A 15,558-nucleotide genomic window follows, 5' to 3' on the forward strand; every position below is an offset into this window, starting at 1 on the left:
ACATGAATGTTAGATTGTTTGGAGATGTTATCACAAGGACAATTCATCAGGTTAGCAGACCAGTCATTTATGTTAGGAAATGTCAACAATCGGAAAAGACAATCAGTCCTCATCCTAGTTAGCAGAAATCTTATGTAGACAGAATATGTGGGGGACAAATAAAACGGAATACCTGTAGCATACAGCAAAAGATGATGATACACAATTGTTGGTTTATTGCACTCTAAGTAAGAGCGTCTGTCTTCAAGGAGACCTAGGCAGCATGCCTTGAGTGCCTTTTTCGAAATTGAAGAACATGAATTTGGATTTTCATACAAGTCAGAAAGCCCCAAAGAGTTTAAAAGTTTTTTGACATATGAAAGCCAGGGTATTTTCCGTGAAGCAGCTAGGATCATGCAGTCTTTGATCACATCTTTGCTGAAGTCTGTTTTATTCGAGGTCCATATTTAATGCCACAGCAAAATTAGACTTGTCTTGATTATGTCAGTAATATGGACCCGGGCGAGCTCATTATGACAGATAGTGGTAGAGATGGATCCCGGTACTGCTAGCAGGTATCTGAGGAAGGCGTTCTCACTGATTTGTATCTCATGGCAGTCCGCGATACCCCAGATTCCTGCGCCATACGTCGCTGTGGAGACGCATTTTGCTGCATAAATATTGAGTAGTATCTGAACCGGCTTTCCGCCTAATTTTTTAGCAAACTTTTTTAGGGCACCAATTTGTCTAGAAAAAGCCATATTGCGTGTGTTAATGGCTGTATTCCACGTTCCCTTATTGTTAAATAGAACGCCCATATAACTAAAAGTTTTTGTTAAGCTTATCTTTGTTGAGTTTAAAAAAGTGTTGCAGGCTATGTTCTTTTTTGTACTACAGCACATAGTAAAGGTTTTACCCACATTTATCTTGAGTCCTCTCATACCCATGAATGCGGAAAAACCTGATAGTGCTTTCTGGAGACCTATCTGTGTCCTGGACATGATGACAGCGTCATCCGCATATAGTAGGATTGGGACTGCCATGCCATTGATTTGAGGATAATCCACGTCTAACTTAGCCAGGTAGTTTGCAACACTATTTATATAAAGGTTAAACAGGAACGGGGCAAGAATACATCCCTGCCTAACGCCTTTTTTTATGGGGAACTTTTTAGTACAATTTCCATTCTTTTAATAGCGGACCTTAGCCCCTGCTCCTCGGTATAGTTCCTTTATAAAAGCAAGTATGTTTGTGTCAACTCCTAGATCTATAAGGGTGGACCATAGTATGGTATGATTAAGGCAGTCAAATGCTGAACTTAAATCAACAAAGGTCATATATAAGTTGCTTTTCTTAGCCATTAAATATTTATCTGTGATCAGGGCTAAGTTGAGGCATTGTTCCACCGTGCCAAGGCCAGAGACAAATCCATATTGAAATGTGGAGAGGACATCATTTTCCACGGCCCAGGTTTGTAGTTGATTTAGTAGTACTCTTCCGGCTACCTTCATCATGGAGTCCAGCAGAGAAATTGGTCTGTAGCATTTCGGATCCATTCTGTCTCCCTTTTTAAAAATTGGTATTATTATGGCACTTGCCATGTTGTAGGGAAACCCTCCGACGCATAAGAATTGAGGACATTAGTGAGAATGGGGGACCATAGATGTATATTGTCTTTGAATATGTCAAGTGGAATTCCATCTGGTCCTGGGGCTTTTGAGTTTGAACTTTCCAAGATAGCCTGAAGGACTGGGTTATTTAAGACCCAGCGGTGCCAGGGGACAACACCTGAAACCTTTGTGGGTAACCTGCTCCGGCGTACAAATGACAGAGACACGGGACACTTCCTTCGGCGTCAAAGATTCAAGGTTTATTTACTGCAGGGAACACAGAAGTCACAGGAAGTACAACGAGTGTAAGTTCGAGGAGACTGCTTCAAATTGCTACTGTGGATCGCTCCTTTTATACAGGTTTCCCCCATAGTGTTGCATGGTACACAAAGGTTTACAACTCGGTTCCCATAATTATCCCCGAGAGGGGTCACTTTGGTCACTTTGATACATTCAGGGTCCGGAACATAAGTGCGGAAACATTTGGCGGTTCCCAACTGTAAAAACCCATCTTCTCACCATTAGTACATTCCAATCGGCAGTAAAACAGATCGAAAAAGGAACAAGGACAGGTGCAGAGGAAGATGGAAACAGTGGGGAGATCGAAAAAGGGTGTAAAAGGGAGGTATCAGGAAACACGAGCTACAGGCATCAAAGGGACGTGCCTAATGAGATGCACGGCTGAGACAATAGACCGGCACGGCAAGATGAGCCTCGAGCGGGGCCATCTGCCTTACAGTATCATCCCCCTCGTCATAAAGACACTTTCAATGGAAACGTGTCTTCCGCAGGAGTCTTGGGAATCCCAGGGTCGCGAAGCGGACAGCGTCCGTTCGCTGGCTACTTGAGGGCAAGAGACAAAATGGATGCCGTATCTAAGATGGAACCCGTGGGTACAGATGAATAAACCCACGAAACAGACAAACGGTGTAGGTTAGCACAGCGAAACTGTGCACATTCACTAGACTCGTCATTTGCGGTTCATAGATACCAGACTCGACCATATTCGTACGAGTCAAAAACGCCACTTACAATTGTCACGGAACCTCAGACGCTCCTTTTGCCCTCATGTAGGCAAGCACTAGTCGGAATCATACTCGATATTCATCAAACCATCTAGATGTTGCTGTAACATAACTCTGTCCAGCCGAGTCCCCTTGGTAACAGGTGGCTGTCTTATACACGTTGTAGCGCAAAGGCCACATAAGGCAGGACCACACTGCACGCAAAGGCAACACGTGAACAGGAACGCCACAACAACTCCGATAATCATCAGAATCTTCCAACCCCAAGTCGACATTAGGCCCCAAAACCACCCAAGTAGCGTCCAATCCCCTTCATCCACGTGTATGGATTCAGAGATCTTATGCAACTTTGAGATGGCTTGATAGACGGTCGGAGCGTTATCTGGAATGAAAATACAGCAGCTCGAATGGATCACCTTGCATACCCCACCTCGATCTGCTAAGATCACGTCTAAAACCATACGGTTTTGTAACGTCATAAGTCTATCCGCCTGAAGTTCTGTGGTGATATTACCAAGGGCACTGGCAGTAATATTAGCTGTCGATTCTACCACTCGAGTCAACTGTCTCAGGTTCCTACTATTAACCATAGGCCCCCAAAACGGGAGGAAACCCTTGAAAAAGTCTCCTGCCTCTTGACCGGCAGTGTCCTCTTCGCTAATTACGCCTCTCACAACTCTAGTTTTGTGATAGTCTGCGTCTACAGTGAACGTCGGGGGCAACAGATTTGCGATATAACATGAGCCCACAAAGTCGGAGGGCAACCATGCATACGCACGATCATGGCAAACAAAGTATGTACCTTTGGCAGCCAGAAACACAGGGGACGAGACCATCGGCAGAATGTAATTCTCGGTGCAAGCACTCTCTCTAAGTCGGGCTTTCGATCTTCGGCCACGACCCATTAGACAGAAGTTACCAATGTGGGGTACGACCCATATCGGAGGCGACCTTTTAAGCTGTTTTTCACTCGTGAGCGCACTATACTCGACCTTACTCAGGACCCTATAGGCTTGTACCTCTTCCTCTGGGATGAGCGACGGCTCATAGATATCTCTATCTAAATCTTCTATCGCTATAGACAAAGGCTTATGATACGAGCCAGGGCCAAAGTAGGGAGAACGTGGCTCTCGACTGGGATAAGAATCTAGTGCGCTTCGAAACATTGTTTGGAATGCTCGAGCTGAACCCTGGGAACTATACGGTAAGACCAGATATGGAATTCCCTTATCTGTGGTATGTGGCATTAGTCCACACACCCAACAATTAGTAGTATTAACCACTAGCTGGTGTTGATGAAGGAGCTGAATAAAGGAATTATTTCGGAATTCTGCACGTCTAGCCTGCTCGTGTTCAGGTAGGATATGGAAAGAATGAGGGGATGCAGTGGAGGTAAGTTTAGGGTCAGAAGTAGGAGTAGATATGGCAGAAGGTAAGAAGTACGACATCATGTAATACACCCCACCCGCCAATAGTGCAGAAACAGTCAAAAGCAATACGAACATTTGAAACATAAAACATTTGGTACGGATAAGTTGTTGCAGCTTGAACCTTTGCGCCTGAGCTTCTTCCAAGTCCATCAGCTTTGAAAACGCCATTCCCTATGACCGTCCGCAACGTTTCTTGACGCACTTCGTTCTGTGTAGCAGTAGTCAATCCCTAGGAGTTCCCAGGAACCGACGGTCTTTAACCTAGCGTCAAGACCTACTAACCAGAAGGAAGTACACGCGCGGCCCTACGGCCTTTATTTATAATGTATATGCAAAATGTCTCTCAGCTGTGGAAGCAAAAATACATGTGGAACGAAACTCAATATATACAAAAATAATTACAATGATAAGGGTGTTCAGACTGATCGTGGAAAACGGGATAATGCAATTGTCAAGGGACAGAACAAAATCTTTTTATTTGTCCTTAGTGCTAGAACGCAAAAAATATTGAGTTTTCCCAGGACGTGTATGTTCATCAAACAAAGGATCCAATGAGGGAACAGAGTCCTGTTGATCAGTCGAATGTTCTGGTCTCGAGTCTTTTGATGACAAATATTCCACAGTGTCTTTCTGCTGCACTGAGGATTCTCCGACAGGTTGTGCGTTGCTAAAAGGTACAAACGCCGGCAATCCTTCGGATTCAGCTGAAGCAATGCCCCTCCTCACCCACGAGTCTGCCGGTAAAGGGATAGGAACTTTCTTCGTATGGATGGCATGCACCCAATTTTTTCGGCCCTCTAAACGGACAGCAGTTCTCGTGGCAAGGAGGACCTGGTAGGGTCCAGTGAAACGGGGTTCCAAATTCTTCTTACGAGCAAAGTTTCTGGTTACCACCCAGTCTCCAGGCTGGAGCTGGTGGCCTGGACCCTCCGTCTGCGTCGGCAATGCTTCGTAAACCTGTTGGTGAATTAACCTCAGTTTAGCAGTCAGATAATGAAGATAGTCAATCAACATTGGATATTCAAGACTGGAGAACACACCCGGTCTAGGGACCCCCCAGACATTTGCAGGACGACCGAACACTATTTCATAGGGACTAAGCCCTACTCGGGAGTGTACGGTTGCCCTAGTTGACAATAAAGCTAAGGGTAAAGCATCGGGCCACGAAAGACCAGTCGTAGCCTGATTCTTCGCTAGCTTCAGCTTAAGGGTGCCGTTATACCCTTCAACCAAACCAGCTGACTGGGGATGATTGGCACTATGGAATTTTTGATTAATTCCAAGGCCCTTACACACACTCTTCATTACACTCCCCACAAACTCACTTCCGTTATCCGACCATACAATCCGAGGCATTCCATACCGAGGAAAGTATTCCTTCAGTAGGATTTTCGCAGTAGACAATGCTGTATTGTCTTTAAGAGGGTAGGCTTCAATCTATCGGGAGAACGCGCAAACCACAACTAAAACATATTTCAGGTTGTTGCATCTCTCCATATGGATGAAGTCTAATTGAATCACCTCAAAGGGACATGAAGGGGGAGCAAAATGGCCAGGAGGAGTTGGGGTTCCCTTACCAGGATTGTACAACATACATACCATACAATTCTTAACCAACCGTTCAGCGCATTTCATGATACCATCATTCTTCCACACATGAGACAGCAACTTACAAATACCTTTCACACTAATATGTGCTAACCCATGCGCCATTGTCACAACAGCTAGCACATACGCATCTGGCAACATCATTCTCTTATGTTCCGACAAATCAACCCAGCAACCATTCGCGTCCAACTTTCCCGTACTTTCCTTCCACTTCGTCTTTTCAGTCTCGGTGGCCTCATCTTGAATCGCTTTCACACTCTCGATAGTATCCTCACACATACTAGTCTCTGTAGGCCACCTAACCGAACTCGTCACATACATTCTAGTGCTAAGGTTCCGGGCAGTCTCCTTAGCAATCTCATCCGCAAATGCATTACCACAACCAACATCATCCGTCACTTTACGATGTGCACTACATTTAACAATCGCTACCTGTTTAGGCAACGTAAGTGCATCCAAAAGATCATTCACAAGTTGTCCATGCTGAATCTTCGTACCATGCGACGTCATAAAACCTCTCTCTCTCCACAACCGGCCAAAGCTATGCGCGACGCCAAATGCATATTGGCTGTCGGTAAACACATTCACACGTTTTCCTTTCGCTAACACACACGCTCTAGTTAGAGCGATCAGCTCTGCAGCCTGGGCAGAGTTCTGATTCAGTCTTGCAGTTTCCACGACAGTATTCAAAGTCACAACAGCATACGCAGTAGTCACATCACCATTCGGCAATTTAAAACATGAACAATCCACATACAAAGTTCCATCTGGATTTTCCAAAGGAGTGTTTTTAAGGTCCACCCGACCTTTTGTTTCCTCTTCAGTCCTCAGATAGCAGTCATGGGCTGCTATTTCATCTGACTCTGTACTAATTGGTAACAAGGTCGCCGGGTTCAGAACATTGGAACGTTTTATCTGAATATGACTTGCCAACAGCGTCAACTCGTACCCAGACAACCTCGCACTCGTCAAGTGCTGAGTTTTCGTACGATTCAAAAGAGTGCCGACCGCATGCGGAACCATCACCGTAAGCATATTATCCATGACCAATCCTGCTGATTGTCGGATGGACACCGCAGCTGCCGCTGTTGCTCTCAAGCAACTCGGCAATGCTCTAGCTACCGGGTCCAAGGTCGAGGAAAAATATGCACATGGACGTTGCTTATCACCGAAAGGTAGCGTTAAGACACTCAACGCACAACCTTCCCTCTCGTGAACGTATAGTGTAAACGGCTTGCTATAGTCAGGAGTACCTAACACAGGAGCCGAACACAATGCGTCACGCAATTCAGAAAAACTCTTCTGACATTCTTCCGTCCATGGTAAAGGAGTTGAAACATCCTTGCACGTAAGAGCCACCAATGGTTTCGCTAGCAATGAAAAATTTGGAATCCATTGCCTGCAATACGACGTGATACCTAGAAAGGCACGCACATCTCTTTGGGTTGTTGGCACAGCTATTCGTGCAATTGCTGCAATTCTCTCTGGGGTCAACCGCCTTCCCTCCTTTGACAATAAGTGACCTAGATAGGTTACTTCTTGACAACAATATTGGAGCTTAGAAGGTGACACCTTGTGATGTAAGTCGCAGAGATGTTGCAGCAACGACACCGTAGCAATTTTGCAAATGTCCTGAGTATCTGCAGCCACCAATAAGTCATCGACATATTGGATTAAGGCTGCACCAGCCGGCAACAAAAACGCATCCAGTTGACCCTTCAAGGCTTGACTGTAAATCGATGGACTCTCACAGTAGCCCTGAGGAGCGCGTTTAAACCGGAAGCTGCGACCACCAAGAGAGAAACCGAAAAGGTCTCTGCTTTCTTCGGCAATTGGAATGCTAAAGAAAGCATTCTTCTAATCGATCACCGAAAACCAGGATGCAGAACCTGGAATCAGAGTCAGTAGCGCCGTGATGTCAGGCACAACAGGAAACTGAGGAATCACAATTGTATTCACTTCCCGTAAATCGATAACAAAACGATAAACAGGCGGTTTCGAAGGGTCAGTACGTTTTAGAATGGGTAATACAGGGCTGTTGCACACGTTTCCCCGCGTTTCTTCAATAACATCTTTCTCGATCAGATCATAAATGATCGCCAATAGTGCTCGTTCACCATCGAGAGAGATTCGATACTGGGGAATACGTGGCAACCGTACATTAGATTTCAGCTGAACAACATAAGGGGAGATGTCAAGCAGGCCCACATCATTGGGACCTGTTGCCCACAAAGATGCAGGAAGAGAACTCAATTCCGGTGGAAGCTTATCGAGAGACAAGTACATAGGAGAGACAACCCTCTCAACTCACGTAAGCTTTACACCCGCAGGAGAACAATACAAAGTTGCATACAAACGTTTTAGCAAATCCAGGCCCAAAAGATTTTCACCACAACCAGTAGTTAAAATCAACGGAGCTTGAAGCTCACGAGGCCCAATTGTAAGGGGCAAAGGGCGTGAAACTGGATTGCTAACGGGGGCGCCAGAGTATCCAACGGAAACATTGGTTAAGCCAGACAAAGGTGCGCCAGGGAGTTTCGAATGCATTATGGAACTTTTCGCTGCACCAGTGTCCAACAGAAAAGGCTCAACGACGTCCGATGTAGCAACTGCGACATAAGGCCCTCTCTGATCAACCGGAACTGATACCACTCCCTCTCCTTGTCTATGGCTATCCTAGTAATTACTGTCGTCAGTTCCCTGATCGACGTAATAATCATCTACATTGTACTGCGCAGATCGACCTTGCGATGATCCACGTTGATCAAAACAATTATTGGAATTTGATGAGTTATCTGAACGATCATTTGAAACACCACGACCCCTACCACGTGATGCCTGCTGAGAACCACCACGACCCCCTCTAGATGAGTTACCACTGTTACGATCGTTTAGAACAGGACAGTTGAATTTTAAATGACCCTCCTGTCTACAATAGGCACACTGATTGTACCCTAACGAAGATCTTTGGGAAGAGGAGTCATTTCGAGGTTGTGACCTATTCGATTGCGACTGCGATCTATTTTGCTGAGAAGCATTCTGATTCGAACGCGGAGGATAGGCCTGTTGCAACAACACTTTTGTTTTAAGTTCTTTCGTCTTTTTATCAGCGCGGTCGTTCTCCTCTTTCTCTCTGTTTTCATAATACTGTGCCGTAGCCAATATTTGAGCAGATGTAGAGACGGCCCACGCACTCTCAGAATTTCTTAATTTATTACTCAAATCGGGCAATAAGTTAGAGACAAATTTATCCACAAACAACCGTTGACCACCCTCAGTACTCATATCCTGACCACTATGATCAATGAATGCCTCCTCAAATCTCATAAAGAAATCAGAGACACTCACGTCCTTCTTCTGTTTGCAGGCTGACAACTTGTCCCAGTTCACCCTCATCGCTGGCATAAGTGTTTTCATTAGTGTAATTATTCTTTGAGGGAGAGCAGTAATGAGCTGTTCAGGCTTAGCCCCACCAACTTGTCGCGTATCGGCCGCAGTAAGAGTAGCCCAATCGCCACCTAATTCGTTTGCATGATCTTCATGCCGAATCTTAGCCCATACCGGTTGCGGTACAACATTACCAAACAACATATCGATATCGGCAAGATTCATTATCGTAGCATCTACGAGCTGCGACAATTCTTTATAATACCCTGCAGGATTTTTGCGAGGGTCAGGCAAAGATTGCTTTACCTGTAAAACTTCTGATCGTTTCCATGGGAGATGTATCCATACTCTCTGGAAATGTGGCAGGATCGGTGGATTTTGAGCAGCATCACCTGGCATCCACACTGGTGGAACTTCACGCATAGGAAACTGACCAGACGCATCTAACTGACTCTCTACATCCTCAACGAACAAGGCTTGGGGTATAGGAGTGGGACGGAAAGATAACAACCGCTCAACAGCACGTCGAACGTTAGTATCCACTATCAGTCCGTTCGAGAACTGAAGCTGTAGATCAGACAAAGCGATCAACACATCGTCAGGTGCATCGGCCGAGATCTGGTCGCGAAGAACCTTACACATTTCTTCAAACACGAATGTCTGTGTCGGTACATTAAATTGACAGAACGTATCAAGTACAGCACGTGGAGGGTTTCTAAGAGGATGCGTCATCCAACCCATCGCCATATTATATAACGAAGCACGTTCTCGGTTACCGGGAAGCTGACTACGTCTTTGAGGACCGTTCAAACCAGCGGACCCAAGAACAGGACCAAGAGAATTGAAGAAGCTAGCCGCAACCGGAGGGGTACGACTTCGAGTAGATGGAGAAGTATAGCACAAAGGACTAACAAGAGAAGAGGTAGAAACAGAAGAAGCAACAGGAGTAAGTAGAGCAGGAGCAGTAGCGGGAGCAGGAGTATGTGGAAGCGGAGGAGCAGTAGGAATAGCAGTAGGCAAAGGAACGGGAACAGTCGGAGGAACGGGTGCAGGTTGAGGAACAGGTTGAGGAACAGGTACAGGGGGGACCACAGGAGCTGCGGTACCCTGTACGTACGGAGGTGGTGACTTCATAAGATAAGACATTAAAGGATCCTCAACTGATTCTTCCTTCTTATCCGACTCCATTGGCAAAGCAGGATAGCATTTATCTATGGACATACGCTGTAGCCTATCAAACACTTCCTTTTCCTTATTCTCCTTATCACGCTGAAACTGCTCTGCTTTCTTTACAATGGTAGCAACACCATCTCTCTGATTACGTTTAGTCTGTCTGATCTCTTTCTGTCGGGCTTCTTTACGCCACAACCGAAAAGCATCAAACATGGCCGGCCTTGACTTTTTCTCAAACAATTTAGCCTCAAGATTATCTAAGATCGTGGTCTCAAAACTACCATGAGGTGGCCAACTAAGGGCACCATCTTCTTTGGTATAACGAATCCAGTATTCATTAAAAGTAATCGGGCCTAGCCCGTGCTTACTGTAGAGCTCATAAGTGGGAGTTCCAACCGGAGGTATCGGACACGAGTCCTCCAGTCGGGAATCCGTACCACAACGTCTAAAACAACCAAACAAAGTACTGCGACCAGGCATCTTGCACACTAGCCGAGTTTCACAAACTTCAAGGGTCACGGGATTTACCAAGTCCCAGCAAAAAGCAAAAACCCTCGGTTTTTGGCGACTGCAGGCGTCAAACAACACAACAAAGAACCAAGTACTAAGAGCCACAAATGCAATGGAACCATGCAACAACTAAGCAACCACAACCAAGGACTCTGGGAGCGACCCACAAATACTTAACTCAAAGATCGATGGCGTCACCAGGAAGGCCCGTCAATCGTCTCGCTATACCAAGGTCTAAGCCAGGCGCCAAAACAGGTCTACAGTCAGGGCAGCAGTCTGTCGCAGCCGTCAGGAGGCGGGGATCTTCGCGGGAAAAGTCTTCGGGCCACTTGTTTCGACAACAGGATCGATGAAGCGGAGTGCACCTTCCCTCGGAGATTTCACACGAAGTTCCTCACGATCGTCGGGCTTGGACCGGTACCACTGATGCTGCCCCACGTTGGGCGCCAACTGAAGGACTGGGTTATTTAAGACCCAGCGGTGCCAGGGGACAACACCTGAAACCTTCGTGGGTAACCTGCTCCGGCGTACAAATGTCAGAGAGACGGGACACTTCCTTCGGCATCAAAGATTCAAGGTTTATTTACTGCAGGGAACACAGAAGTCACAGGAAGTACAACGAGTGTAAGTTCGAGGAGACTGCTTCAAATTGCTACTGTGGATCGCTCCTTTTATACAGGTTTCCCCCATAGTGTTGCATGGTACACAAAGGTTTACAACTCGGTTCCCATAATTATCCCCGAGAGGGGTCACTTTGGTCACTTTGATACATTCAGGGTCCGGAACATAAGTGCGGAAACATTTGGCGGTTCCCAACTGTAAAAACCCATCTTCTCACCATTAGTACATTCCAATCGGCAGTAAAACAGATCGAAAAAGGAACAAGGACAGGTGCAGAGGAAGATGGAAACAGTGGGGAGATCGAAAAAGGGTGTAAAAGGGAGGTATCAGGAAACACGAGCTACAGGCATCAAAGGGACGTGCCTAATGAGATGCACGGCTGAGACAATAGACCGGCACGGCAAGATGAGCCTCGAGCGGGGCCATCTGCCTTACAGTATCATCCCCCTCGTCATAAAGACACTTTCAAAGGAAACGTGTCTTCCGCAGGAGTCTTGGGAATCCCAGGGTCGCGAAGCGGACAGCGTCCGTTCGCTGGCTACTTGAGGGCAAGAGACAAAATGGATGCCGTATCTAAGATGGAACCCGTGGGTACAGATGAATAAACCCACGAAACAGACGAACGGTGTAGGTTAGCACAGCGAAACTGTGCACATTCACTAGACTCGTCATTTGCGGTTCATAGATACCAGACTCGACCATATTCGTACGAGTCAAAAACGCCACTTACAATTGTCACGGAACCTCAAGCCTGTTCTATTTCTAGATGAGTAAAATGAGTATGAAGCCGAAATGAGCCTGTCTGAGTTCTTTGGAGATCATTCTCCTGTGGGCTCTTTACTTAGGAGTTATATGGTTCAATCAGCTCATCTAATTTATATAGCTCTGTAAAATAGTCAATCCACACATCCTCCGTAATGGCAATTTCTATGAGGTCGGACGTCCTGTCCCTAAAAAAAGGTGCGTTCACTTCCCTCCAGAAGGCTGTGTTATTCCTTAGGGTACTTGCTTTTATTAGTGCCTCCCAGGCTGCATCTTTAAGCTCCCTTTTTCTTTTCTTGATTGCCTGTTTATAGGCTAATCGAGCAGCTCTAATTTCTGTTTGATTTTTTGGTGATACTTTTAGTATATCTTTAAGTTTATTATGAGCTTTTGAGCATTCTGAATTGAACCAGCCAGAAGTCTTGGCCCTGGAACTTTCTTTTTGTTTTCTAGTTAGGTTTTTCCTGATTGTAGTTGCTATTTTTTCAAAGGCAATTTTTATTGCTGATGGATTTGGAGGATATTCAAGGCATATCGCAAAAAGTCCAGGGTCCTTCATGATCAGATTTTTTAGAAAAGTTTCTGTGTTTACTTTGGACCATTTTATAGCGTAGCCATTTATACGTGCCAGGGATATGGAATGACAGTAAAGACTTTCCGTTATACCCACAGACTGATTGAAACTAGGGGCAATAGAGAATTTAGCACTAATCGGATAGTGATCACTCATTACTATGTCTTCTCTTTTAAATTCCAGAGCATCACAATGATGGCTATTTGACATCAATATAAAATCTATTGTTGAGAATAAAACCCTTCCATGAAATGTTGGTTGGAAATCGGTCATTGGGTCAGTTAATTCATTAAAAAACCCTAAGTCCCATTCGTGTAACAATTTATTCATTAAGTTTCCAGTGGGTGTATGCTCAAAGTGGGTGGTAAAGTCGCCATTAAGACTTCTTATATCACAAACACTTGTTCCACTATGTGGGCATAAATGACAATTGAAGTCTCCCATTATTATAATGCGTCTTTCTAGTTTGTCCCCTCCCGTTCCCCTCCTCAGAAGTTTTAGCAGTTGCTCTATGAATTCTGGTTGCTCGTCCCTGACTATGTTGTTATATAAATTAATTATAAGGAAACTGGCTGCCTCTTTGCCCTTCACTAAGAATGCCTGCAGAGAATGTTCAATTTGTATGTTCTTAAAACTGTCTTGAGGTAGATCTATTCTCTCTAATGCTATATTAGCCCTGTTTGAGGCATATAGACAGAACCCGCCTGAGCATCTGCCCTTACCATTCTGGATAGCTGGGGTGAATTTAGTGCTGAAGCCGTCTATATTAGTTGGTTCAAGATCCCAGCATTCTTGTAGGGATATTATATCATATTTGTTAATCAGATTCAAGAAAGTTGGGTCTGTCATTTTTTTAGAAAGTCCGGCAATATTCCATGTTACCATAGACATGTTTTGCCCTTTGTTGCATCGATTTGCCTTAGATGTTTCTGGCACTAATTTTCGGGGTGTTATTGGGTTCGCTTCTCTTACTTCGCTGGCACACTGGTCTATGAGCTTATCTTGAATACATTTCAATGTAAGTTCATCAGCTACCCTGATACTGGGTGTGTTACTGATGCCTTCGAGGGAGTCATCTATTGTTGAATACAAACTGAGGGTATTTCTTGATTATACGAAGTTTCCTTAATTTCCCCTGTATTTTGTTTACCCGATAATAAGTAGTATCTTTTATTTGAGGTTGGGGTTCCCTAGGAGCTATGGATGGAGAGGGATGTGTCAGTTCATACTCCAAAGATCTATGGGTAGATGGTGGTCAATCTACCATTTCTAAGGCAGAGTAACGGTTACTGGTTGGTATTCCCCTCCATCCTTCCCTATAGGGTTGCTCTCTTCTAGGATTCCAGGTCCATGGCTCCCAGTCCCTTCTCCTATTTTGTGTATCCAATTGAGACCAATGCCAATCAGGGCGTTGTTTCCAATTGAAGAGACCTTCTTGGTCATAGTTATGCACTAGAGGATAAAAGAAGGACAGACGGTTAGCGTCAATACTTCCCCTCTTCTCCAGTGCAGACCACGAGCATATATACTTAACCGTGCCTGGATCGTCAAAATTTATGTGCATTTACACCACCCTCATATATGACAAGTCTATACCTGACGGGAGCACCACTGTGCTCTGCCACGGCTATTATTTTAAAAGCACCTCAGCGACATATGGAATGGAAAAGTTAATTCACCATTTAGCCAAACCTATTTTAATATATGAAGTCATGCCTAAAGTTTGCCATGCAAGCCCGCAGGGATTGGTTCTCGATTAAAAAAAATAGTATTCTACATATTTGAAGCTGTATATACTCAAAGTGATTCAATGCTCAAAAGTTGTTTTGACTGTTTAGGTTAGCTAGATTTCCATGAAAAAGCTTGTGTTTATCTGTGTAAATCTGGAGAAACGTAAGGCAGTGCAATTTGCTTCCTTGTGTTGCTCTGTCCTGGGAAGGCGTTCCATGGGTGGAGCATGGGTGTCCCCACGCATCCACCCTTGGATTTTGGCGCATTACCAGATTTGCCAAGACTAATAAACCTGGGAATGCATCAAAATGTTACCCCTGCAGAGGGAAGGCGCAATGCAGCAAAATATCTATATATTCTCCTCATTGTTTCTGTCATTCTGCAGCCCACTTAGGAAGAGGAAAAAACCTCTAAGGATTGTTTTTGTGCAAGGAGGTTTCCCGTTCTGCACAAAAACAATCCTGTCTGCAACACAGAAACCCTTGCACCATGCATTGGCGCCAGGCAGCAGGTTGTGCACAAGCGCAGGCAGAAAACAGAAATGCATCAATACAATAGGAGTCAAAGGGGGAAACAAAGTTGAGTCCGACCCCACTCACAACATTATAAACAACAAAAGGCCTCACCTCAATTACAGCTAATCCTAACAGGAATGACAATGCAAGGGTTTTCAATAACCTTCTCAATTCCCTTGAGTGTGATTACTTACACTACTCCGATTTATCACGGTGTATCAATAACTACTTCTAAAACAACTATCCAGGCTAGGTTCCACCTCCCACCAATATAAACAAGCATTTGCAATGCAATAGGTCTCGCATTAGGAAAGTTTGAGCTATTGGTATTGTAATTGACACATTTTTTATTTATGTTGTGTTTTGTTTTTGAAAATTGCGAAATTAATAGCTTTGTCATTTAAAATACCATAAGTTATAACTTTTGCAAATGTGACACCTATAGCATTTGTAATGCAATGTGTGTTGTATTTACGTGACTTACATGTATTGGTATTACAAATAACAATGGCTTTTAATTTTTTTAAATATTTAATACTTAAATAAAAGTTATTGTAATTTATAATGGTAATAGCTTAAACTTTTGTAAATAATTTTTGTGGAGATTATGTTCAGCATATTTTATGAAAATCT

The sequence above is a fragment of the Lissotriton vulgaris genome, chromosome 9, assembly GCF_964263255.1.
Source record: "Lissotriton vulgaris chromosome 9, aLisVul1.2, whole genome shotgun sequence".
In the NCBI taxonomy this organism is placed as follows: domain Eukaryota; kingdom Metazoa; phylum Chordata; class Amphibia; order Caudata; family Salamandridae; genus Lissotriton; species Lissotriton vulgaris.